The sequence below is a fragment of the Macaca mulatta genome, chromosome 9, assembly GCF_049350105.2.
Source record: "Macaca mulatta isolate MMU2019108-1 chromosome 9, T2T-MMU8v2.0, whole genome shotgun sequence".
Taxonomy (NCBI): domain Eukaryota; kingdom Metazoa; phylum Chordata; class Mammalia; order Primates; family Cercopithecidae; genus Macaca; species Macaca mulatta.
The window spans coordinates 114000908-114028792 of NC_133414.1; the positions used below are offsets into that span (position 1 = coordinate 114000908).

Genomic DNA, 27885 nt, shown 5'->3' on the forward strand with positions numbered 1-27885 from the left:
GTGTGAATAGAAGCTCAGGAACTGGGATAACAGTTTCGTGTTTTTTTGTTTTGTTTTGTTTTGTTTTTGAGACAGGGTCTCACTCTGTCACCCAGGCTGGAGTGCAGTGGCTCAATCTCAGCTCACTGCAACCTGTGCCTCCAGGGTTCAAGTGATTCTCGTGCTTCAGCCTCCCAAGTAGCTGGGATTACAGGCATGCACCACCACACTCAGCTCATTTTTTTGTATTTTTAGTAGAGACATGATTACACCATGTTGGCCAGGCTGCTCTCAAACTCCTGACCTCAAATGATCCAACCACCTTGGCCTCCCAAAGTGTAGGGATTACAGGCGTGAACCACTGCGCTGGGCCAGGATAATAGTTTTGATTCCACAGTTTCATCCTAGTGGTATACAGGAATAGCTGGGAATCTATTACACTACCAGTGTCAGGCCTATTTTTCAGCAGTAACCAATCTTGGAAAATGCAAAGTTAAAACCAAGAGTAGTATTCTAATAAAACAATATGTTGATTTCTCTATTTTTAGAAATCAAGTATAGGAAAATAGTGGCTCTAGAAACCAGGCTAAACCCAGCTCCCATGCCACACTTCAAGCCCTGCAGTAACAAGTCAACCATCCCCACCCCTTGCCTTACAGTGTGAGGATTTTTCAGCCAACCCGTCATATCTGATCTTCTTCTAGACATGTTCTGTAGTCACCAGCCACATGTAGCTCCTAAGCATCTGAAACATGGCTAGTGCAACTAAGGAACTGAATTTTACATTTTATTAATTTAAATGAAAAAAACTAAAGTAGTTTAAATTTTGTTCCACTAAATACAACTGTATTGTTTTGGCAGGATATTTCACTTTAACTGCTGCATTGTATAAGATATTATTGCTGTATTACAGTACATGTGTTGGGCACATGTGTTGTTTCTAGTAATGCATGTAAATACATCATCAATCTAGTTGATGTCAATGGATTCAGTTAAAATGACTTTACTTTTTACATATTAATTTAATAACGTAATATATTTACTTAATATTTTATGTGATAATATGAGTTATAGCACAGTTTCTCAACATGAGCACTAATAACATTTGGGGCTACTTTGTTGTTCCGGCTATCCTGGCACTGTAGAATGTTTAGCAGCATAGCTGGCCTCTACCTACTATATGCCAGTAGTATATCCTCCTTTCTCCAAGTTGTGACAGCTGAAATACAGCAAATGTCCCCCAGAGGGTAAAATCATATCAGTTGAAAACCACTAAGTTACAGTTATGATTACATAAATAAAAATTGCTAATTAAAGTACCATTGTGGTTGTTGTTTTTTTTTTGAGACGGAGTTTTACTCTTGTGGCCCAGGCTGGAGTGCAGTGGTGCGATCTCAGCTCACTGCAACCTCCGCCTCCCGAGTTCAAGTGATTCTCCTGCCTCAGCCTCCCGAGTAGTTGGGATTACAGGCATGCACCACCATGCCGGCTAATTTTGTATTTTTAGCAGAGATGCGGTTTCACCACGTTGCCCAGGCTGGTCTTGAACTCCTGACCTCAGGCGATCAGCCCACCTCGGCCTCCCAAAGTGCTGGGATTACAGGTGTGAGCCACCACCCCAGCCCTACTATTGTTTTAATTATAATTAAATTTTGTTTCTAGTTTTAAAAAGTAAGTATTGAAAGATTTTTAAATTTAAAAGTGAAGGCACATTATTGACACAGAATTGAGTGGAAATGCAGAAGATAGTACTATGTTCAGAACAGAAAAGAAAAAAAGAGACCAGGGCCAGGAGCAGTATAATCCCAGCACTTTGGGAGATCAAGGCAGGCAGATCACTTGAGGCCAGGAGTTGGAGATCAGCCTGAGCAACATGGCAAAACTCCATCTCTATTAAAAACACAAAAATTAGTCAGGTGTGGTGGCGCATACCTGTAATCCCAGTTTCTCACAAGGCTGATGCAAAAGGACTGCTTGAGCCTGGGAGGCAGAGGTTGTAGTGAGCCGAGATTGCACCACTGCACTCCAGCCTGAGAGACAGGAGTGAAACCCTAAACCCTGTCTCAAAAAAAAAAGAGACCAGAGGAAGGCATGTTGGAAGTTTCCTCTTTTTTTTTTTTTTTTTTTGAGACACAGTCTCACTCTGTCCTGAGGCTAGGGTACAGTGGCACAATCACATTTCACTACAGCCTCAACCTCCCCAAGCTCACATGATCCTCCTGTCTCAGCCTCCTGAGTAGCTGAAACTACAGGTGCATGCTACCCAGCCCAGCTAATTTTTGTATTTTTTGTAAATATCAGGTTGCCCAGGCTGGTCTCGAACTCCTGGGCTCAAGTTATCCTCCTGCCTTGCCCTTCCAAAGTGCTGTGATTACAAGAGTGAGCCACTATGCCCAGTCTCCCATTTTTCATGACACAATTTTTAAACATTGCATGCCTGTATCAAAACATTTCATGTATCTCATATATATACACCTATTATGTACCCAACAAAATTAAAAATTAAAATAATGTTTTCATATTGATTATATGTTAGAAGAATAATATTTTGGGTACTTTGGGTAAAATAATTATTAAAAATTAATTTAATCTGTTCAAAATTAAAGTTACATGTGACTCACAACATATTTCTATCGAACCATGCTATGCAGACCTTGTTGCAGATGTTTTCCCTGTAACTTGTCTACCTGCTCTTCCTGTGGCCTTCAATGTAGGAAATCAATACAGTGATGCGGCCCTGGCAAGTCAGAAACACTGGAGAATGGAATTTTCTTCAAAATGCCTAGTCCTTGGTGAATAAATGCTGTCTCTAACCATCTGCTGCTGACACTTGAAGAAAGAATTACAACCAAACTGACCTTCATCTCGGAGATTTGCTATCAAGGGGGAACAAGCTTCTGTTTCCAACACCTGTGGTCTGATAACCTAGCTACTCCAAATGTAGCTTTCCAGCACTGAACTGGGAGAGTAAATATTACAGTTAGTATTTAGATGATTTAGATTGTGTTCTTTGCCACCATTTACCATATACACTCTGAATTCTTGAAAAAAGAACCTAAAATCTCAAGGTGGGCTGGGCACAGTGGCTCATGCCTGTAATCCCAGCACTTTGGGAGGCCGAGATGAGCGGATCACTTGAGGTCAGGCGTTCGAGACCAGCCTGGCCAACATGGCAAAACCTCATCTCTACTAAAAACACAAAAATTAGCCGGCCATGGTAGCACACACAACTGTAATTCCAGCTACTTGGGAGGCTGAGGCATGAGAATCACTTGAGCCTGGGAAGCAGAGGTTGCAGTGAGCTGAGATCGTGCCACTGTACTCCAGCCTAGGTGAGAGAGTGAGACTCCATCTCAAAAAAAAAAAACAAACCCAAAACCTCAAGGTGTAATACAAGGGGATGATTTTCTCACAATCCAGGTCAAGCCCAAGCCAAGTACACACACATTCAGTTCTTTTTTTTGGTTAATAAATGAGAATGTGGGCCGGGCACAGTGACTCATGCCTATAATTCCAACACTTTGGGAGGCCGAGGTGGGTGGATCACCTGGGTTCAGGAGTTCGAGACGAGCCTGGCCAACACGGTAAAACCCCATCTCTACTAAAAATACAAAAATTAGCCAGATGACGTGGCAGGCGCCTGTAATCCCAGCTATTTGGGAGATCGATGCAGGAGAATCGCTTGACTCGGGAGGCGGAGGTTGCAGTGAGCCAAGATCATGCCACTGCACTCCAGCCTGGGTGACAGAGTGAGATTCTGTATCAAAATAAAAATAAAAATTAAAAATTAAAAAAAAAGAGAGAACGTGATCAATGCTATAGTTCAAGTCCTCAGAAAATGAGTGTATGCATACATTTCTGGGTAGACTTTCAGGGGATTTATTGACACCCTATAAGCTGTCAGTGGGTACCAGGCTGCAATTCTCTGCTCTGCTGTCAAACATAATGAAACCTCCCACATAAAAGGAGTGAAGGCTCTGGGAAGAAATGGTTGATTCCAGGTCTGGAGCAGGAAATGTAGATGATGATCCTGCGACATCTTGTGCCAGAAAGCAAGAAGGCTAACAAAGACTACCGGAGTCTTGTCAAAAAGACGTGAGCTGGACACAGAGGCTTGTACCTGTAATCCCAGCTGCTCAGGGGACTGAGGCAGGAGGATGGCTTGAGGCCAGGAGTTCAAGATTAGCATGGGCAACACAGCAAGACTCCATCTCTAAAAAATAAAGATAAAGTAGCTGGGCATGGTGGTGTGCACCTGTAGTCCCAGCTACTCAGGAGACTGAGGCAGGAGGATCCCCTCAGCCCAGGAGTACGATGTTGCAGTGAACTATGATCACACCACTGCACTCAAGCCTGAGCGACAGAGCAACCCCATCTCTAAAATAAAACATAAAAAAGACATGAGTCCAGGTGCAGTGGCTCATGCCTGTAATCCCAGCACTCTGGGAGGCAAGGCAGGAGAATCATTTGAAGTCAGGAGTTCGAGACTAGCCTGTCTAACACAGTGAAAACCCATCTCTACTAAAATACAAAAATTACCTGGGAGTAGTGGCGGGCTCCTGTAGTCCCAGCTACTCAGAAGGCTAAAGTAGGAGAATCACTTGAACCCAGGAGGCGGAGGTTGCAGTGAGCTGAGATGGTGCACCTGCACTCCAGCCTGGGCAGCAGAGCAAGACTCCAACTCAAAAAAAAAAAAAAAAAAAGACATGGAATCCAGTATAAATGCACACCCATGAATGTCCAAAGAAAATGATTTGAGCACGGCTGGGCGCGGTGGCTCACGCCTGTAATCCCAGCACTTTGGGAGGTCGAGGCAGGTGGATCACAAGGTCAGGAGTTTGAGACCAGCCTGGCCAACATGGTGAAACCCCATCTCTACTAAAAATACAAAAATTAGCCAGGCGTGGTGTTTGGTGCTTGTAATCCCAGCTACTCATGAGGCTGAGGCAGGAGAATCACTTTAACCCGGGAGGTGGAGGTTGCAGTGAGCCGAGATTGTGCCACTGCACTTCAGCCTGGTGACAGAATGAGACTCCATCTCAAAAAAAAAAAAAAAAAAAAAAAAGCGTTTGAGCACAAGAATAATAAACTGAAATACATAACATGCTGAGTTCATGATACTAAAAAAGAGAAAAATTTCATTAGACACCATTTCTGATTGGTTTTTGTATGTCAAACTTGTATCCCACAACTTTGCTGAATTCATTTATTCTAGTAACTTGTAGACTCCATCAGGTTTTCTAAATTGACAATCATGTTGCTGCAAGTAAAGACAGTTTACATCTTCCTTTATAATTTAGATGGCTTTTATTTCTTTTTCTTGCCTGATTGCACTGTTTAGAACCTCCAGCATAATGCTGAATAGAGGTGGTGACAGCAGACATCCATCTTGTTCCTAATCTTAGGGAAAAGCACGCAGTCTTTCATCATTAAGTATGACAGCTTGTAGGTTTTGCACAGATGCCCTTTATCATACCGAGGAAGCTCTCTTCTATTCCTAGTATGCTGAGAATTTTTATCAGAAATGGATTCTGCATTTCTCAGATGATGGATAAACAAAAACCTGAAGTCAAAACACACTTCCATATGTACATATTATCTATAAAAGGATACCAAAGACAGGGAAAAAAAGGAAATATTTATTTATTTATTTAAATTTTTTTTAGAGGCAGGTTCTAGTTCTGTCACCCAGGCTGGATTGCAGTGGCACATAGTTCACTGCAGCCTTGAACTGCTGGGCTCAAGGGATCTTCCTGCCTCAGCCTCCTGAGTAGCTAGGATTACAGGCATGCACCAGTACTCTCAGCTAAGCTTTTATTTTTAGTAGAGATGGGGGTCTCACTATGTGGCCCAAGCTGGTCTTGAACTCCTGGGCTCAAGTGATCCTCATGCCTCAGCCTCCTAAAGTGCTGGGATTACAGGTGTGAGCTACCACACCTGGCCAGGAATTCTTGGTCTAGGAGAAAGCTCTTGGTTAAAAGGACACATAGAAGGAAGTACATTCTCTCCTCTCTCTCTCTCTCTCTCTTTTTTTTTTTTTTTTGAAACAGGATCTCTCTCTATTGCCCAGGCTGGAATGCAGTGGTGCCACCACAGCTTGCTGCAGCCTCAACCTCCCAGGCTCAAGTGATCTAACCATCTCAGCATCCTAAGTAACTGGGATTACAGGTGCACGTCACATACCCAGCTAATTTTTAAAATGTGTTTGTAGAGATGGGGTCTTGTATGTTGCCAGGGCTGATCTCAAACTCCTGGGCTCAAGTGATGTTCCTGCCTCGGCCTCCCAAAGTGCTGGGATTATAGGTGTAAGCCACTGCACCAGGCCCACATCAGTCTTGACCAGAGCCAAAGGCCCCCAGATTTTAGTGGGCAAACGTCCTCAGCAGACCTGTTTGGTTTGGTGCATAAAGTGGTCCCCTCCTTCTCGGAGTTGCCATGACTACACAAAAGGGAGGGAACACTTCAGAAACTTTCCAAGTGCAAATAATGGGTGGTAAACAGTGGTCTGTCATCTCCTGGAGCTTTTCAAAAGAGCTATAATGGAAGTATAGCTATTCTGGTCACATTCTAACTCGGGTACAGCAGGATTGTACCCTGGCCTTCAGCTGTTCCTCCAAAGTCTTAATTGCAATGGCATTCTACCCTATGAAATCTTGCCACGTGGTAGTACTACCAATGTAGGTCAGAAACTAAGGACACAGGGTTGGTACACAGGAAATAAACAATAAATAATTAATGACTAATTAAGTGTTGGCCAAGATGGACCTTCATTTCCCAGCTGGATGAAGTGCTGTGTATCTACTATGAATAGTCAGTAAATTGGGCTGAAGGGGCATAAAAACACAGGATTAAGATATGATACCCAAGCCGGGCATGGTGGCTCACCTGTAATCCCAGCATTTTGGGAGGCCAAGGCAGGAGGATCACGAGGTCAGAAGTTCAAGACCAGCCTGGCCAACATAGTGAAATACCGTCTCTACTAAAAATACAAAAAGTCAGCCAGGTGTGGTGGCGGGCACCTGTAATCCCAGCTACCCAGGAGGCTGAGGCGGGAGAATTGCTTGATCCCAGGAGGCAGAGGTTGTGGTGGGCCGAGATCTTGCCACTGTCTGCGCAACAGAGCAAGACTCTATCTCAAAAAAAAAAAAAAAAAAAAAAAAGATATGATACCCTGCTAATGTAAACCGTTATCTCACAGTGTTTTATTATCACCTGTTTACCCAGTCAAAAACTCAAAATGGGCCAGGTGCGGTGGCTCATGCCTGTAATCCCAGGACTTTGGGAGGCTGAGGCAGGCAGATCATCTGAGGTCAGGAGTTCGAGACCAGCCTGGCCAACATGGTGAAACTCCATCTGTACTAAAAATACAAACATTAGCTGGGCATGGTGGCAGGCTCCTGTAATCCCAGCTACTTGGGAGGCTGAGGCAGGAGAATCACTTGAACCTGCAAGGTGGAGGCTGCAGTGAGCCAAGATCACGGCCATTGCACTCCAGCCTGGGTAACAGTGAAACTCCATCTCCCAAAAAAAAAAAAAAAAAAAAGCAAACTTATAATGTCATCTTATAATTTATTTCCCTATTAAAACTTATTTTTAAAAGCTTAATTGCAGCTTTTTGTTACGTTCTAGACTCTGCAATTATTGGTAAACATGATAAATATAAGAAAATAACAAACTATTTTACATAGATGGCTATTTGAGAGTCTCATTTCTGATTAGTTTAGTTCAACTCTAACCAAAATGATTCGAGTCCTGCTGCAATAGTAGACTTCATCTAGTATATCTGCATTATTTATCATACTAGGAGGAGGAGAAGGGACAGAATTTTCTAAAAAGGGATACGAATCAGTATGAGGTTTTAACAGATGGGGTCTTGACTGAGAGCCACAGCAGCCTCTTCAGGTCCAGTGCTGAAAATCATTCAGCTGAAAGACCCAGGGACATTTGTTTAGCAAGTCACTTAGGGAATCAGCATCTTGCTAAATGTAATCTACCCGGTCTGAACCAAAATGATGGCTACACATCTGCTCAAAGTAGTCAGCAGTGAGCACAATAAGCTGCAGCCACAGAGCAATATTCAATACTATTGCTGCAGGTAATGCAATACTACTACCACTATGTATTCCTCCCTCCTGAGCAACTGAATAGAGATAGTTTGGCATTTGGGAAGGTATTTCAAGTTGACCATGAGAAGCAAACACTGTATACACACAGTTCAGATCACTGGAGACATGGGAGAACGGGAGGAAGAAGGCACAGTAGCTGTCTGCAATAGTTTAGCGTTCATGGTTCACCTATCCCTGGGTCCCTGATATCGTGCAAATCTGCCTTACAAGCCCATAGTGTGATGAAGCTTTTTGTTCCAGTCTAAGTGCAGAGGGGAGTGGAAGTTGTCTCTGAAGTTAGTTCTGGGACAGAAATATCTCTCGGCACTATTTCAAGTCTTATAACACACAGTTCAACAGTAGGAAGGCCCAGACAGAAGAAATAATAAAGCTTTAAAACGAAAGCTAAATCCAGATCCAGAGAACTCAAATAATTAGATTCAATCCATAAAGTGGGGAAATGATCTATGTCTGATGGCTATCAATGAGGTCCAAGATCTTAACTGTGCTTTCCTTCTCAAAATAATCCTCTCATCAGTATACAGATTTACATAATGTAAACACCTAAGGAAAACCATCAGCAACCTACCCCCATCCCAGCTCCCACTCAAAAACAAACAAAACAAACCTGGGACTTGGTAAGAAATATGAAGAAAATACAAATCCTCCAGTTGTAACTCCTGTCACTCAAATTATTTTCAAAAGGTAGCCACACATAAAGTATGGAAACTATGGTCAGAAGTTGAATCTCTTACCCTTCCCTGTGAAGAACTATTTCTTTTTCTGATTTTTAAAATTAAGGAATAACGTTCATACAACAAAACTTACCCTTTTTAGTGTTGTGATGGTTAATTTTATTATCAACTTAACTGGATTAAGGGATACCCAGATAGCCGGTAAATCATTATTTCTGAGTGTGTTGACAGGGGTATTTCCAGGAGACAGATTAGCATTTGAATCTATACTGAGTAAAGAAGATCCACCCTCACCAATAGAAGCAGCCATCATCTAGTCTGTTGAAAGCCCACCTGAATAGAACAAAAGGCAGAGGAAGGGCAAATTCTCTGTTTCTCTCTTCTTGAGCTGGGACATCCATCTTCTCTTGCCCTTAGACATCAGACATCAGGAGCTCCTGGTTCTCCAGTTTTTGGACTCTAGGACTTACACCAGCACCACCCAAGTTCTCAGTCCTTCAACCTTTAACTGGAAGCCTACAGCATCAGCTCCCTGCTTCTACAGCTTGCAGACAGCATATTGTGAAATGACTTGGCCTCCATAATCATGTGAGCTAATTCCCATAGTATATTTCCTCTTGTATAACTATGTATATTTTATTGGTCTGTTTTCTGAAGAACCCAGATACAAGTATACAGTTCTGCAAGTTTTGAAAAATGCATACATCCAGATAATCACCACCATAGTCAAGACACAGAATAGTTTCATCACCTCAAAAGCTCCCCTGTGCCCATTTGTAGTCAACCTCTCCTTCCAACCCCAGCCTCTCAAAACAACTGACCTATACCCTGTCCCTATAGTTTTGCCATTTCCAGAATGTCATATAAATGGAATCATATAGCATGTAACCTTTTGGATCTGGATAGTTTCATATTGCATAATGCAACTGAATTAATCCATGTTGTTGCATGTATCAGTAGTTTATTCATTTTTACTGTAGAATAGTATTTCATTATATAGATGTACCGTAGTTTGTTTATCTGTTCCTCCGTTGAGAGACTTTTGGGTTGTCTACAGTTTTGACAGTGTATCAATAAAGCCACTATAAACATTTGTCCAATCCAAGTTTTTATTTCATTTGGGTAAAGATTTAGGAGTGGATTGCTGGAAGATCTACTTTGGAAATATCTGCCTGACTCTATTTACGCTATTTCTATTTAGCAGATAGGCAATTTCTCAAGGGAACAGCTGAGTTATTTTCTGTGATGCTTCTCTTTCTGGTCCATCAATATCATTTCTCTGCCCTCCTGGGTACAGGAAACACCTCCAAATCAGTATCACTTACAAACTTCATTAATACTTTACTTTCAGCCCTAGTTCATTAATAAAAATGCTAAATATGCCCAACTTCCTCATCAGCACCCTGCAGCATCCTAGGAAATAACAATCTTTCCCAACCACCCCAACCCCCACACTGGCATTTAGTTTTACAATCGTTTTGCAGTTCATTTTGCATCAACAGCTTCTCCTCTATGTTCTTAATTAATAAATTTTCAGTTGAGCCAAGAATCTCCAGTATATTATGGGGTTTTGTTTGCTTGTTTGTTTTTTAGACAGAGTCTTACTCTGTGGCCCAGGCTGGAGTGCAGCGGTGCGATCTCGGCTCACTGCAACCTGCACCTCCTGGCTTCAGGCGATTCTCCTGTTTCAGCCTCCCAAGTAGCTGGGGCTACGGGTGTACACCACCACACCCGGTTGATTTTTGTATTTTTAGTAGAGACGGGGTTTCTCCATGTTGGCCAGGCTGGTCTCAAACCCCTGACCTCAAGTGATCTGCTGCCCTCGGCCTCCCAAAGTGCTGGGGTTACAGGCGTAAGCCACTGCACCTGGCCATCCAGTATATTATTTTTAGTAACTATAGGAAAACCAAAAAGAGCTTTCCCCAAAAAGTACATTCATAGTGTACTTTTTGCCTATCATGGATACAGAATATACTTAGAAAATTGGAAGTGTTATTCCCTAACATCAGCCTGTAAGCAAGTTTCGACTTTGATACCCCTAAAACAGATAGTATCCCATCCTAAAAACAGTCTTTCAAATACATGCTGTATTAATTAAACTAGAGAACAGAAAAAAAATCAGCATAATTAACACACAAAGCAACAGTATGGTCTAATTAATCACCATGAAGAGCAATCGAATAAAATACTATGCATTTTTATGGAGCAATTTAATCTGGCAAGTAATTAATCACAGAAACACTAAGCAAAACAAATGGATTTCCCTTTAAGGGAGTCACATTTATCATTTGTAATGTATCCCAAACTCTAATTTGTTATCCCAACTCAAAATTGTCCAGGAGACAATGAATTGTCAGGCTTAGTAGAACAATGATTTCTGATGAAAAAGAATGTTCAGCTTTTCAAATCAAGTTATAGTCCTGCAGCACTCAAAAAGCTCAGGTTTGTGGGGCAGAGGTATGCAGCACTAGGCATGGAAGGCTTAACTTAAATCTAAATCTAAATCTAGGTTGGTTTAGTCAAATCTATAGATAATTGATAAATGACTTGTGAAAACACTTAGTATTAAGAGTAACAATTACAGATCACAGATACTACCAAAACCCCAAAGGGAGGACCCTCAGCAGAAGAAAACAGAGCTTTTGGTCTTCAGAACAAGCAAAAAGGGGGAGGGGGCATATCAATGCAGTGAGATTTAACTCAAAGAAATTCCTTTGTTCCCTCCTTCCCTCCCTCCCCTCCCTCCCTTCCTTTCTTTTTGTCTTAAACAATGACCCATTTTCCTTGAGCCCCCAACAGCCTCACCAGCTTGAAGAACACCAACAGGCTGATGTTTTGAATGGTCATTCAAAGGCCGAGTGACACACATTAGCCAAGGCTATCTTCATATCTCCTTCTTCCCAGCTCCCTCTCTGCTTGGTTATATTCGAGACTAGATGAACAGCCCTTTCTCTGCCAAGGAAGCTCACAGCACTTTATAAACCTTTCCCTTAATAGTCCCATCTCTCGCTGACTTTATTTCTCTCTGTGCTGTTCTTAGAGGGCTTTGCTTCTCTTCTTCGCATACCCCTGCAGGCTGAAGCACCTGGCAAAGTTCCAGGCTTCTGGTGGCTGCGGCACAGTGGTTTGTTCTTTACTGACCTGCTTGACCTCCAATGCTGGATCCTATAAAACATTCAATACTTATACTGTACCGGGAGAGTTGTGCTTTTCACACTCCACCTTGTCTCTGCTCACAATTTAAGAAATGCTGTTGCAGATATCCTATTTATCCTAGAGCATTTTCTTCTAGATTTTAACCCTTACCTTTTTCCTTCAAACCTTTTACTCTAGTATTTCTGGGCTGTACCGCTGGCTTGACCTAGATTCTTATCCTCTACCTGGCCCCTCAGTCAATTTCTCTTTTGGAGAGTCTGCCTGGCATTTTGTTCAGTATTTCTCTGAGCTTCTGCCTCTGAATTTTCTTTGTTGGCTCCCTCCATCAGCCCAATAACTGAAGTACCATTACTCCCAGCTCATCCTAGATCGGGCTCAACCAATATCCTAAATCCTCACTTCTCTAAGAGAGAGGAACTCTATGTTTGTTTATCTATTTTCAAGAAAGAGTCAGTGTGTTATTAAGTGAGACATGGATGCTGCCTGCCTTCAAAGAGCTCACAGCCTAGTCAAGAAGATAACAGATAAGTAGATAGTTGCTGTAGTGTGGCCAGGCCTGGCTCTAAGGATGAGGTGATGCTCAAAATGCACTATTTCAGGGTAAGTTGACAAGTTGGGAAAGGACATTCTAGGCAGGGAGGAATGGTATATCCAAAAGGCCTGGACTATAAAACGGTTTGTCCAGAGAATTCTAAATGTCTCTGGTTTGTCCAGAGAGCTCTAGGTGGTCTGGCATAGCTGCAGTGAGGTGACAGATAAGGGCGGAGATTCTAGAAATAAGATGAAGAATGGCAATGTAGGCTACACTACTACAGAGCTTAAACGTTTTTCTGTGGTGATGAGGGGGGCCAGTGAGGCGACAAGCACAGGAAGAAAAACAAGACAGAGAAAGAGGCAGTCAAGATGATAGGTGAGATCAGAGACTATGAGAATCCAAGTGAAAAAGAAATATGAACAATAAATAAACTGTGATACAGTAATGCAATAATAAAATACTGCTCAGCAATAAAAAGGAACTAACTACTAGATACTTGCACAAGCAATGCTCAGAGCAGTATCATTCACAGTAGCCAAAAAGGTAGAAGCAACCCACCTATCACCAACTGATAACTGGATAAACAAAATGTGGTATATACATACAATGGAACATTATTCAGCCTTGAAAAGGAAGGAAATTCTGACACATGCGACAACATGGATGAACCCTGAGGATATTATGCTAAGTAAAATAAGCCAGTCACAAAAATATAAATACAGTATGATTCCACTATAAGGTATCTAAAATAGTTAAATTTATAGAGGCTCAAAGTAGAATGGTGGCTGGCAGGGGCTGGGGAAGGGGAAAATGGGGAGTTGTTTAATCAGTACAATTTCAGTTTTGCAAGATGAAAAAGTTCTAGAGATCTGTTGCACAACGATGTCAATATACTTAACACTACCGAACTTAAAAATCGTTAGGATGGCAAATTTTATATTTCTTACCATAATTTAAAATCTTAAAACATTTTTAAAAAGGATTGAACTACTGATATATACCACCAAGTAGATGAATCTCAAAAACCTGATATTGAGTGAAAGAAGTCAGACACAAAAGAGGGCACACTATATGACTCTGTTCATATGTAGTTCCAGAACAGGTACAACTAATTTATGGTGACAGAAGTCAGGAGAGGGCATAGTTCTGGGGAAAGGGACTACTGACTGGAAAAGAAGGGTCGTGAAGGAACTTCCTAGGGTGAACTTTCTAGTATTCTATGTCTTGATCTGGATGGTGATTTACATAGGTGGTATACATATATAAAAAGCTGTTTAGAATACCGCTATTGGGTATTTATCCAAAGGAAAATAAATCACTATATCAAAGAGATACCTGCACTCTTATGTTTACTGCTGCTATTCATAATAGCAAAGATATGGAATCAACCTAAGTGTCTACAAATGGACAAATGGATAAAGAAAATGTGGTATATACACATGATGGAATACTATTTGGCCATAAAAAGGAATGAAATCAAGTCATTTGCAACAACACAGATGGAAAAGGAGGTCATTATGTTAAGTGAAATAAGCCAGGCACAGAAAGACAAATTTCACATGTTCTCACTCATACGTAGGAGCTGAAAAGTTCATCTCATGAAGGTACAGAGTAGAATGACACCAGAGGCTGGCTGGGAAGGCAGGGGTACAGAGAGAGTAGATAAAGAGAGGTTGGTTAATGGATATAACATACAGTAAGATAGAAGGAATACCTTCTAATGTTCAATAGTAGAGTAGGGTGAATATAGTTGTCAACAATGTATTATATATTTTTAAATAGCTAGAAGAGAAGACTTAAACTGTTCCCAAAACAGAAATGATAAATACTTGAGGTGATGATGGACAGCCAAGATACCCTGACTTGATCATTATACAGTCTATGCATGTAACCAAATATCACATGTATGCTATAAATATGTATAAATATTATATATCAGTTTTAAAAAGGTGTTCAGTTACACACCTTCTAAGATTTTTAATATTTTACCACATATCAGTATCTCAATTAAAAAGAAATAAAAATTGAGTTTCAGTGAGTTGGTAACATTCTATTCCTTTTTCGTTTTCTGAGACAGTGTCTTACTCTGTCACCCAGGCTGGAGTACAGTGGCACAATCATACCTCATTGCAGCCTCGATCTCCTGGGCTCAAGTAATCTTCCCACCTCAGCCTCCAGAGTAGCTGGGACTATTACAGGTGCATACCACTACACTCAGCTAATTTTTAAAAAGTTATTTTTAGTAGAAACAAGGTCTTGCTATGTTGCCCAGGCTGGTCTGAAACTCCTGAGTTCAAGTGATCCTCTTGCCTTGGCCTCCCAAAGTGCTGGGGTTACAAGTGTAATATAGCCACCATGCCCAACCCCTTCTATTTCTTAAGGTGAGTGGTTCATCTATGTTCATTCTATGTCAAGTTTTATTACATATATTCATTAATAGAATTTATCAAATAGTCCATTTTTTTTGCATAAGTAGGAAATTAGTTCAGATTAATTGGGCAAAAATAACAGATTTTAATCCATCCTTATCTGAATCCTATCTAGTAAATTATCCCACAAGAAAGATGAAGTACATTCAAAACTGGTCAGAAATGAGATCCAACTACAGATGGCTACTCCTGCTGCCTTTTCAGACGTGTCACCAAGATGAATGCGTGTGAGGGGAGACCAATGGGAACCAACTGTCTTTGGAGCTTCCTTGAGATTGTCTAATGAGAGAAAAATTAATGTCCTTCAGTACACTGGGTAGTGAAAATGCATTAGTACATTCCATGTTTGACATCCCACTCACATGTTAGTGGTTTTAAAAGAAATTATATAGAAACCAATTAGAACAAAAACTCTCATTAAACCTTACAACAGGAGCCCACTTTGTTAGAACATGCACAATATCTGGACTCCAGAGAGAAATGTATAATTGAGGTAAAATTAATCAAAACCTACATAAAAAGAACAGCAAGAGACAGTTTAAGAAGAAAATCTTTTCCTCAGTGTTAGAAATTCCTGAAATCTGATCACTGAGTGCATAATTCTGCTTATTATTATCTTCCACTATGTAACACTATATTTATAATTAGGCTGATAGCAGAGTAAAATGACAGTAAAATGCAGACACAATTCATTTAACAATTAATCTACTGGAGCTAAAAAATCTTACCATGTCATTAATTGCCTGCTTAAAATGCTGCCTTAGTTTCAGTTTCAGATTATCACACCTTCTTTAAGAATGCAGAGAAATGCATGCACTAGCAAGGCTTGTTTAGGGGAGAACTTGCAAGCAGCAGTGAGTTGCACACTTTTCCCTCCCTAACACCCCAACTCAGAAGAGCCTGTTTTGTGACCCCCAAGCTTACTATTAATTAAAGGAGAAAATAGTGAAGAGCGTCTTCTTTCTCAGTAAAGCTCTCTCACCTACTCTCACTCCAAAAATATATTTTTTTACTGCCCTTTACCTGTTATGTTCTAATTTCTCAACAAAAGAACTAATGCTTGCTACAATCTTATTTTATTTTATTTTTTTAAAAATTATCCAACTGGTGAATCCCTCCATGGGGGTTTTGGGAGAGTAGGAGGCTACAGGAAGATTTAAACCACCCTATGAAGGTTATCATCCCTGATTTTTCCATAAAAGAGTCTTATTTTTCTAGTCTAGCCCTGATGATTCCCCCAACCACAGATTTTTTCACAAATTCATTCTTCATAAAGAGCTTTGCAGTTGATTCTTAAGGAATTTTTTCAGTCTTCAAGGCCATTTCATATAACAGCAGGCCAAAGCCCAGAAAGGGGAGAGATTAGTCCCAAATTATCCACCAAATCAGTAGGAGAGTCAGGAATAGATCAACGCATCTGGGTAAAGATTTAGAAGGCGTATTTATCAAATGTGCTGATGACACAAAGTTGCAAAAGATAACCAATACACAGAATGACGTAATCAGGATTTGAAAAATACCCTGAGAAGCTAGAATGATGGGCTAAAACCAACAAAATACATTTAACAAAAATAAAGTGTTGCATATAGGTTAGTTTAAAAAAAAAAAAAGTGAACTGTAGATGTTTAGAGGGGAGATTCACCAAAATAGCAATAGTAGCTCTCTTGAAGGGTGAGATTTTAGATCGTTTTATTTTACTTTGGTCTTTGTGCTTTTCTGCATTGCTTTTTTTTTTTTTTTTTTTTGAGACAGAGTCTCGCTCTGTCGCCCAGGCTGGAGTGCAGTGGCGAGATCTCAACTCACTGCAAGCTCCGCCTCCCGGATTCATGCCATTCTCCTGCCTCAGCCTCCCAAGTAGCTGGGACTATAGGCGTGCACCACCATGCTTGGCTTTTTTTTTTTTTTTTTTTTGTATTTTTAGTAGAGACGGGTTTCACTGTGTTAGCCAGGATGGTCTCAATCTCCTGACCTTGTGATCTGCCTGCCTCGGCCTCCCAAAGTGCTGGGATTACAGGCGTGAGTCACCATGCCCAGCGTGCTTACTTTTTTTTTTTTTTTAAATAATAAGCAAGTAGTATTAAAATAAAATAAAATACAGCAGGGCGCAGCGACTCATGCCTGTAATCCCAACACTTTGGAAGGCCAAGGTGGGCGGATCACCTAAGGTCAGGAGTTCAAGACCATCATGGCTAACATGGTGAAACCCCACCTCTACTAAAAATACAAAAATTAGCTGGGTATGGTGGCACGGACATGTAGTCCCAGCTACTTGGGAGGCTGAGGCGGGAGGATTGCTCGAACCTGGGAGGCAGAGGTTGCAGTGAGCCGAGATCATGCCACGGAACTCCAGCCTGGCAACAGAGCGAGACTCCATCTCGAAAAACAAAACAAAACAAAATAATAATAATAAATAAAATAAAAAGCAGCACCACACAAACCAAAACAAAATACCACTATCAACTGAACAAGTAGAGGATGGGAGAGAACTAGCTTGAAGGCAGGTCACTTTAAGCAGATTTGAAGGTTTAGTGAGACTCAAGTTTGCTATGAACCAACAATGTGATTCAGCTGCTGAATAACATAATGCAATTGGAGGCTGTAAATAAAATATGCCCATATCATGCATATAAATAGTCTCCTTGTAATCTGAGCTACATATCTAGATCCAGTTCTAGATGTCATTCAATGCAGGAAACATTCACTGAATGCTTAATTTGGTGTAAGGCACACCCTAACACCATATTTTAGGAGATAAATTAAGAAGTTAGAATATATCCAAAGGACAATCACAGTGTGTCAGAGATTTTGAAACCACTGTATATGAAGAATAACTGAGAGAGAAAGAATGTTCAGCAGTAGTACACATGTTAGTCCTTTGAAGAAGTTAACATCTAGAAGACAGGGAAAAATTTTTTAGTGTTGTAACTAAAGGTAGAAATGGAATCAACAGGTTCAGCTTATAAAGAGAAAGACTGCAATATATGAGATACTCATCATTTAAAAGAATGACTGGGCTGGGGGCCGTGGCTCAACCTGTAATCCCAGCACTTTGGAAGGTCAAGGTGGGCGGATCACCTGAGGACAGGAGTTCGGGACCAGCCTGGTCAACATGGTGAAACCCCATCTCTACTAAAAATGCAAAAAATTAGCTGGGCATGGTGGCAGGTGCCTGTAATCCCAGCTACTCGAGGAGGCTGAGGCAAGAGAACCACCTGAACTCGGGAGGCGGAGGTTGCAGTGAACCGAGATCGTGCTACTGCATTCCAGCCTGGGCAACAGAGCAAGACTCTGTCTCAAAAAAAAAGAATGAATGGTCTGGAACCTAAAGTATTAAGCACTATTTCTCTAAGTGTTCAAACAGAAGCTGAATATATCTCCAACAAATGAGATTTATGCTTTGGGAAGGAGACTGACATAGAGGGCCTCTTACGTTCTTTCAGTGTTTAAGGTTCTGTGATCCAGGGACTACTAACGTGCAGGGGCAAGGCCCAATAGAAAAGACGAACTCTTACCTTAGCCATTCTGATATAAACCTGATAATTTATTTTTTATTATTTTATTTTATTTTTTGAAGACAAGGTCTCACTCTGTCGCCCAGGTTGGAGTACAGTGGTGTGAGCATAGCTCACTGCAGCCTCAAACTCCTGGGCTCAAGTGATCCTCCTGCCTCAGCCTCCAGAACAGCTGGGACTACAGGCAGGTGCCACCATGCCCAGCTAATTATTTTTTATTTTTTGTATGTTGTCCAGGCTAAACTCCTGGCCTCAAGTGATCCTCCTGCCTCAGCCTCCCAAAGCGCTGGGATTACAAGTGTGAACCACCACATGCAGCCAAACATGCGAATTTAGAGTGACTGAACATCTGAGTTATATGACCAGAGCTCTACTCTAACTTTTGGGAAAGATATGTGGAGAGGGAAAAATAAGGGATAAGATGAAAAACTGCACATGGTTTTAAAATAATTTATTTTTTAAGTACCCTAGATATAGAATAGAAAAGAGAAAGGAATTAGGGACCTAAACTATGCCTATTTATACACTTTGTGGCTAGACCTTATAAAAGTTATAATTAGTAGCCAGTATTTTATAATTCAATGGCTACATTTCCTAGGAAGAATTCCTTTGGGAAAAAAAATTAACCTTTTCTCAGGCGAAAACAAATTTTTCTTTCCTACCTTGGGATTAATAATAATTAGGGAGTAGCACAACCCTAAAGGATCAGGGATAGTTATGCCAGCCAAAGCAGCCCATCTCCAGAGAGCCAGAGGCTCGAGAGAGCTGGCTGGGAAAGAGCAAATGCCCAGGAATGATAGGATTTGGATTGATGTATAGACTCTAGCCCCCTCTCATCCCTACGACCCCATTATAGAATGAGTCCACTGGAAATACCTTTCTTCTACACTGCCTCTCATTCACTCTCCCCCTCTCAATCTTTCTCTTCCCATAATTTTGATGCTTACCTAAAGAAATTGGAAATAGCATATGGTAGGTCCTGCTAATTAAAAGCTTAGCAGAATAAAGGACATATGTCAGATGACTCATTTTAGACACCCATAAAAAGTTAAAGCTAAGATTAAAAATTAAAGTTAATTTACCATACTATAAAATTATAGGTAGGAGATCCAAATCAATTACTAATGGCACAAGTGCAAACCCAAGGCCTTTGCTGTATAAATACATATTTACAGAAATAATAAAGTGAGACTGTGGACCTAAAGAGAAAGGAGAGAATGTGTTCTCCTGCCATCAGGGGGCCACTTACTTACCTACCTGGGACCAAGAGCTATAATATTCTGGAGCAAACTGCCAATCATCCATTTCTTCTCCAATGTTCTTGGCAATTTCATCTGTAACTGTCTGCTCAGAACACAGCCCTTTAAATTTACCTCAAGGTCCATACTCTGAGCTACCACTAGACATCAGGAAGCAGCTACTCCATTATCACTGTCTTAGTCACACAGGCAGTCCCTCCCAGCCACCTCTAAAAGGCTCAAGTAAGTATTTGGCATAATTCATTAAGAAAGAGGATGAACACTAAGTTTCAGCCTGTAATCCCAGCACTTTGGGAGGCTGAGGCAGGAGGAGTGCTTGAGCCCAGGAGTTCAAGACCAACCTGGCTGGGCAACATAGTGAGACCCTGCCACTACAAAAAGAAAAAGAAAAGCTGGATGTAGTGGCTCATGCCTGTAATTCCAGCACTTTGGAAGGCCAAGGCAGGTGGGTCACTTGAGGTCAGGAGTTCAAGACCAACCTGGTCAACATGGTGAAACCCCATCTCTACCAACAATACAAAAAATTAGCTGGATGTGGTGGCACATCCCTGTAACCTCAGCTACTCGGGAGGCTGAGGCACGAGAATCGCTTGGGCCTGGGAGGCAGAGGTCGCAGTGAGCCAAGATCACGTCACTGTACTCCAGCCTGGGCAACAGAGCGAGACTGTCTCAAAAATAAAATAAAATAAGAAAGAAAGAGAAAATGTCCATGTAGTTAACCAATAAAAAGGAATGTTTAATCATTTGCCAAAACAATATTTAAAGTAAGGTCACCAGATACATACAAGATCTCTCCCAACTAACTCACAAATATAATGAAAGGTTCTTATAAGGTTCCTCAGGCTGGCTGTTCACATTCTTTTAAAATCTGAGACTTTACACAGGGTGAGGCCCCATATCTACAAGGCTTCAACTGTTACTCTCAGAGAATGTACCCAGAACCACTAAAGAGATCTTTTTCACAGTCCGGTAGCTTCATTCAGGACAGAGGGCTGAGTTCAAATTCACTCCTTTTCTCCCAGGAGCAATATGCTAGAAATAGTTCCTAATTTGAGCCAATAAAAACAGGCCACAATCGGCAGGCCCTACCTTAGTGGGAGAAAATTAGATACAAAAGACAGGGCACAAGCCAGGCACAGTGGCACATGCTTATAGTCCCAGCTACTTAGAAGGCTAAGGCGGGAGGATCACTTGAGCCCCAGAGTTTGAGGCTGCAAAGAGCTATGATTATGTCACTGCACTCCAGCCCGGGCAACAGAGAGAGGCCTTGTCTCTAAAAGTAAAACAAACAAAAAATACAATACAATAAAATATTTTGTTGTTGTTGTTTTTTATTTTTGTTTTTGTTTGAGACAGAGTTTTTTCGCTCTTGTTGCCCAGGCTGGAATGCAATGGTGCGATCTCGGCTCACTGCAACCTCCATCTCCCAGGTTCAAGCCATTCTCCTACTTCACCCTCCCAAGTAGCTGGGATTACAGGCACTCACCACCATGCCCAGCTAATTTTTGTATTTTTAGTAGAGACGGAGTTTCATCATGTTGGCCAGGCTGGTCTTGAACTCCTGACCTCAGGTGATTCACCAGCCTCAGCCTCCCAAAGTGCTGGGATTACAGGCATGAGCCACCACACCTGGCCAATAAAATAAATTTTTAAAAAGACAGAGCACAGTATAAGAATGTCTTCTACAAACCATAAAGGAACTCGACTCTAGTCCTAAAGACTCTAGACATAAAGGAACACACCTAACAACTCCTTTGTTTTTGACACATATCAAAGTACTGTGTCCTTTCAAAATTGTATACCCCCGAAACAATTCTTCCCCTATTATTCCTGTTACTTTTGTACCTGTACTTTGCCATAAAGCTCAATATGCAGACCTTAAGAGCCAATGAGCACTGACTGCTCACATTTTGAGTACAGGAAAAGAAATAGTTGTGGGCTATTAGCTCACCAAGGAATAGAGCAGGATCTAAAATGCTGTGTTTAACACCTACATGTGAGAAAATCTCCCACAAAGGAAATGTATGTATCTAAAATCTAAATACAGACTTTTTCCCCACTATCATCTAGTCCTTGCTCCAGAAATGATCAAGTGGACAAAATTAGAGTCCTGTTTCTAGTGGGTCCTCACTTTCTCAGGAAAGAGTGTCCTCTACAAATAAAGTTTATTGAAGTGGGTGTTGTGTGTGTATGTTATTTAGAGTTGCATAAGAGTAACATTTCTATATTTCACTGGAATTAATTTAGTATAAATCTGAAGCTAATTCTGATAAATTAAGATACGCATACTAAGCCCTAGAGCAAGCACTAAGGAAATAACTCAAAAAACAGTGAGAAAAATCATTAAAGCAATAAAAATGCTTTTTAGAAAATATTCACTTAATGCAAAGAAAGCAATAAAGAAGGATCAGAGGAATAAAAAATGAAATAGCAATACTTCTTTGGTCTGCAGATATTGCATATGGACATAAAACATAGGCTGAATATCCTTATCCAAAATGCTTGGGATCAGAAGAGTTTTAGGTTTCAGATTTTTTTTTTTTAATTTTGGATATTTGCATTATACTTACCAGCTGAGCATCCCTAATCCAGAAATCTGAAACACAAATTGTTCCAATGAGCATTTCCCTTAAGCATCATGCTGGTGCTCAAAAAGTTTCAGATTTTGGAGCATTTCAGATTTCAGATTTTCAGATTTGAGATGCTCATCCTGTACTAGCAAACTGAATCCTGCAAAATATAAAAATTATACACCATGACCAAGTAGGATTTATCCCAGGAATGCAAGGTTTAACATCTGAAAATCAATTAATGTAGTATTTATTTATTATTACATATTTTTTTGAGACGGAGTCTTGCTCTGTCGCCCAGGCTGGAGTGCATTGGCGCGATCTCAGCTCACCACAAGCTCTGCCTCCTGGGTTTACACCATTCCCCTGCCTCAGCCTCCGGAGTAGCTGGGACTATGGGCGCCCGTCACCACGCCCAACTAATTTTTTGTTTTTTAGTAGAGACGGGGTTTCACCATGTTAGCCAGGATGGTCTCAATCTCCTGACCTTGTGATCCACCCACCTCGGCCGTAGTATGTTTTATCAATAGAATAAGAAATAGAAACCACACAATGGTCTCAATAGAAGCAGAAAAAGCATTTGACAAAATCCAACACCCTTTGATGATAAAAACACCCAACAAACTAAGAACAGAAAGGACTTTCTTCAATCTGATAAAGAGTATCTACAAAAAAAGTTCACAGCTAAATGTTTTAATAAATTAAAATACAAGAACAAAAACTTATTAGGTTGGTGCAAAAGTAATTGCGGTTTTGCCATTACTTTTGCACCAACCTATAAAACCACCTATAATCCTGCCAACCAAAGATAAGAACATGTTGGTTAATAGCCTCTCAGGTATATGTGTATTCGTTTTGGGGGCATTCTTTTACCACAATGATATAGCCAAGGTTGCATGGTCAAACATCTCCTCAAAGGACTGAAAGTGATAGAAAACACAAACTCTCCCCACCCAAACTATTTTCCCATCAATGATGCAAAGGCACAGGTTGACAGCCGAAGTTCCAGTATTGCCCCTGATGTCAGCTTGTAAATAAATATTATTTTGTATCTCTGGTCCCTACTAAGTCCACATGACTACAGAAAAAGGACTGAACAAAGTTAGGTATGGAAGGGGCTGATAAGGTTCCCAGACTTGCACGATCAGGATAACAATTTTTTAAAGACAATAATAATAAACAAGTATATAGCACTGAATATGTGCCAGGCAGTATTCTACATGCTTTATATATACTGTCATTTAATAATCTCAATGATGATATAGGTTCATTGTTATCCTCACTTTATAGCTGAGAAAACTCAAGGAAAGAATGGTTAAATAACTTGTCCAAAGTAATGGTACAGCAGGGACTCAAACTCAGACAACCTGACTCTAGAGTCCCTACTCTTAACCACTACATTATGCTATCCCTTAAACAGAAGAGGGATGAGCAAACCTAAAAAACAAAAAGGAATGGAAATATGTAGGAAAAAAACAGGAGAGGCTCCATTTCTATCCCTTATCAGTTAAGTTCCAAATTCAGCCTGATTACAGGTTAAGAAATTTGAGCTGTGGTTATCTCAGAAAAGCAGTGGGGGTCAGATGCGATGGTTCACGCCTGTAATCCCAACACTTTGGGAGGCCGAGGCTCACACCTGAGGGTCAGTAGTTCAAGACCAGACTGGCCAACATGGTGAAACCCTGTCTCTACTAAATATACAAAAGAATTAGGCGGGTGTGGTGGCGGGCACCGATAATCCCGGCTACTCGGGAGACTGAGGCAGAAGAATCGCTTGAACCCAAGAGGTGGAGGTTGCAGTGAGCCGAGACTGCACCATTGCACTCCCGCCTGGGCAACAAGAACAAAAGTCTGTCAAAAAAAAAAAAAAAAAAAAAGCAGTGGGCATTAGGGAAACTGGATATCCATGTGCCCAAAAATGAAGTTGGATGCTTACTTTATATCATATATAAAAAGTCACTCAAAATGGATCAAAGGAAGCTGCATGTAGTGGTGTATACCTGTAGTCCTTGCTACTAGGGAGGCTCAGGCAGGAGGATCAATTGAGCCCAGGAGTTCAAGATGAGCCTGGGCAATGTGGCAAGACCCTACCTCAAAAAACAAAAAAGGATCAAGGACCTAAATGTAAGGGCTGAAAGAACATAAAACTCTTAGAAGAAAACATGGGAGAAAACCTGATGACACTGGATTTGGCAATGACTTCTTGGATGTGATAACAAAAACATAAGCAACAAGCAAAACAATAGCTAAGTTAAATTTCATCAAAATTAAAAACTTGTGCATCGAAGGACACCATCAATGAAATGAAAAGCAACCCATGGAATGGGAGAAAATATCTGCACATTATATATCTGATAATGAATTAATATCTAGAATATATAAAGAACTCCTAAAACTCAACAACAAAAAATCAAAAATTCCATTAAAAAATGAGCAGAAGACTTCAATAGACATTTCTCCAAAGAAGATATACAAATGGCCAATAAGTATATAAAAAGATGCTCAACATCACCAGTCATTTAAAAAAATGAAATTAAAATCACTATGAGGACACCACTTCACACCCACTGGGATGGCTAGTAACCAAAAAACGGAAAACAGGAGAGAGGCAGAACAAAAAACAAAAACAGAAACAGAAAACAAATGTTGGGAAGAAAGTGAAGAAATTGGAAAGTAACATGGTGCAGCCACTTTGAGTGGCAGTTACTCAAAAGGTTATACAGAGAATTACCATATGATTCAGCAATAACACTTCTGGGTACATACCCAAAAGAAATGAAAGCAGAGTCTCAAAGAGATTTACATACACTCATGTTCACACCAGCATTAGTCACAATAGCTAAAAGGTGGAAGCAACCCAAGTGTCCGTTACCATGAAAATGCAGAAACAAAATGTGGCATATTCATACAATGCAAAAATTTCATCCTTAAAAAGTAAATTCTGCTACATGCTACAACATGGACGAACCTTGAGAATATTATATTAGGCAAAATAATCCAGTCACGAAGGACAAACATTTTGTAATTCCTCTTATATAAAGTTCCTAAAATAGTCAAATTCATAGAAACAGAAAACAGAATGATAATAGCCAGAGGCTGGGAGGAGGGAACAGGGAGTTTATACTTAATGAGTACAAAGTTTCAGTTGAAGAAAAAGAAGTAGCCCTGGAGATGGATGTTGGTGATGGTTGTGCAACAATATTAATGTACTTACCACTAAACTGTACACTTCAAAATCGTTAAAATGGGCCGGGCGCGGTGGCTCACGCCTGTAATCCCAGCACTTTGGGAGGCTGAGGCGGGGGGATTACGAAGTCAGGAGACCGAGACCATCCTGGCTAACATGGTGAAACCCCGTCTCTACTAAAAATACAAAAAATTAGCCGGGCGTGGTGGCGAGCGCCTGTAGAGTCCCAGCTACACGGGAGGCTGAGGCAGGAGAATGGTGTGAACCCGGGAGGCGGAGCTTGCAGTGAGCTGAGACTGCACCACTGCACTCCAGCCTGGGCAACAGAGCGAGACTCCATCTCAATTTTTAAAAAATCGTTAAAATGGTAAATTTTATGTTATGTGTATTTTTATCACAAGTAAAAAAAAAAAAAACAGGGCAAATGTAGAAAAAGACTCTAAGAAAATTTCAGGATAAGTTTAGGAGGGGGTTTAGACGCTAAAGTCACACTCATCTAAAACACAGCAGCCCCCAGCTAAAAATCTTAATATTTAATTACGAATGTCTGAATCTCCTAAACTAAGACTTTTTTTTCTTTCTTTCTCCTTCGCCCAGGCTAGAGTACAGTGGCTCGATCTCGGCTCACGGCAAGCTCCACCTCCCGGGTTCATGACATTCTCCTGCCTTAGCCTCCCGAGTAGCTGGGACTACAGGCACCCACCACCACGCCCGGCTAATTTTTTGTATTTTTAGTAGAGATAGGGTTTCACCGTGTTAGCCAGGATGGTCTCGATCTCCTGACCTTAGGATCCGCTCCCCTAGGCCTCCCAAAGTGCTGGGATTACAGGCGTGAGCCACTGCGCCTGGCCACGACTTCTTTACTGCACTGCAGTTCCTCAAGTCCACCTATGACCTATTGTAAAACTTCATTTTGCAGCATAAACCAAACTAGGGTAAAACAGATGATTAACCACACGGGATTCAGTGTTTGGTTTTTCAATTCTAGCTGTAGTCTTAAAAGATTAGGGAACAGTGACCATTAGAATGATACGTAATGCTCCCAGTCATTGGGTAAACAATATTATACCAGCTTCATTTTGGTGCTTTGTTTTAATCTGTATAATGCTTTTCATTTTCTCCAATGGGAGATCAGCAGGGTCTGATTAACAGAAAAAAAAAAAAAAAAAAGGTCATTATTGATAAATTCTAACTCAGTGGAGATCATCTGAGCTTACTTGCCACCTCAGAGCAGACAACTGCAGAATAGAAGATTATGTTCATGTACTCCCTGCTATTCAAGAGTCAACAGCCCAATGGCTCTGCTTCTATCATTAATCATTTTAGTCCACATTTACTTTTCACTAGACTAAGTTGCATCCTTCAGCTGAAGTGCCTGGGCATGAAACTGCTTCTCTCTCATTGGTATCCACTTTGTTAAGTGAACTATAGCAATGTGGCAAAGATTTTAGCCCAAACAGGTGAGTGGGCAAAGGAAGTTGGGGAGATTTTGGCTGGATGAGACTTCACATTCCTTCCTAACCCTAACTTTGCTATAGACAGTGATTACTGCTTGAAGGCTTATTTCCTGTGACATTCGGAATTCCGCACACAGCCTATTCCAAAGGATATTATACTCAATAACCCCATTATCTCAGAGACTGCTGAAAGCTATTCTTGTTCCTTAGCCTCCCCAGCAGTGTACACTTAACCATGTGTGTGTGTTTGTGCACGCACACATGTGTGCACCCATGTATGAGGGTAAGAGTGTTTTTTAGGGTGAAAGAAAACAGCTACATAAGCAAGAAAGAAGGGTGGGTGAGGGGACCACTTTGGCACTGGAACAAAAAGACCATGAAGTGAACAGGAAGACAGGAAGCAAACTCGCTAGGTGAACAATTAAGAGATTTAAAAGAAATACACTAAATTCTCATTCCAAACCCCAGGCTTGTCATTAATTCTAACAGTATCTGAAAAGTCATTCTTGAAGAAATACTGAACTTCAGCTTAAGGCATTCCAAATTAAGAAAAAAGTTAATACATTAACCATAGTTAAAACCTATCCACCTTAAGAAAATTACAGATCAGGAGAATCACCTACTTGCAGTGTGATTCAGTCACTATTTCTTTCTGTGAGCAATCAGAGAATAGGATTTTGAACTTGGTCCTAATAAAATGCTCATTAAGTGTAAAGCATTAAAATTTTAATTTGAAGAGATTCATTAAGGGCCTCAAATTACTTACCCTGAAAGTTGTTTGGTTAGATGAAGGTCAGACTTTAGTCTCTTTCGACTAATAAGGTTAATAGCAGACATCTTCCTAAAGTACAAGACTTCACTGGGATTGCCTGCCAAGTGTTGGCAGGAAATATTTAGCATGTAAGTCTTCAGGCAAAAAGTTCCCAAATTTTGGGATAAGTTTAGGAGGGGTTTTAGATACTAAAGTCACACTCATCTAAAACACAGCAGCCCCCAACTAA

The 27885-nt window shown here is 40.8% G+C and overlaps 1 protein-coding gene across 9 annotated transcripts in view; it reads right to left on the minus strand.

Moving 5' to 3' along the window:
• The window catches only part of ARMH3 (armadillo like helical domain containing 3), a 234021-nt gene that overhangs the window by 68145 nt on the left and 137991 nt on the right, over nt 1-27885 (minus strand). The window lies entirely within an intron of this gene.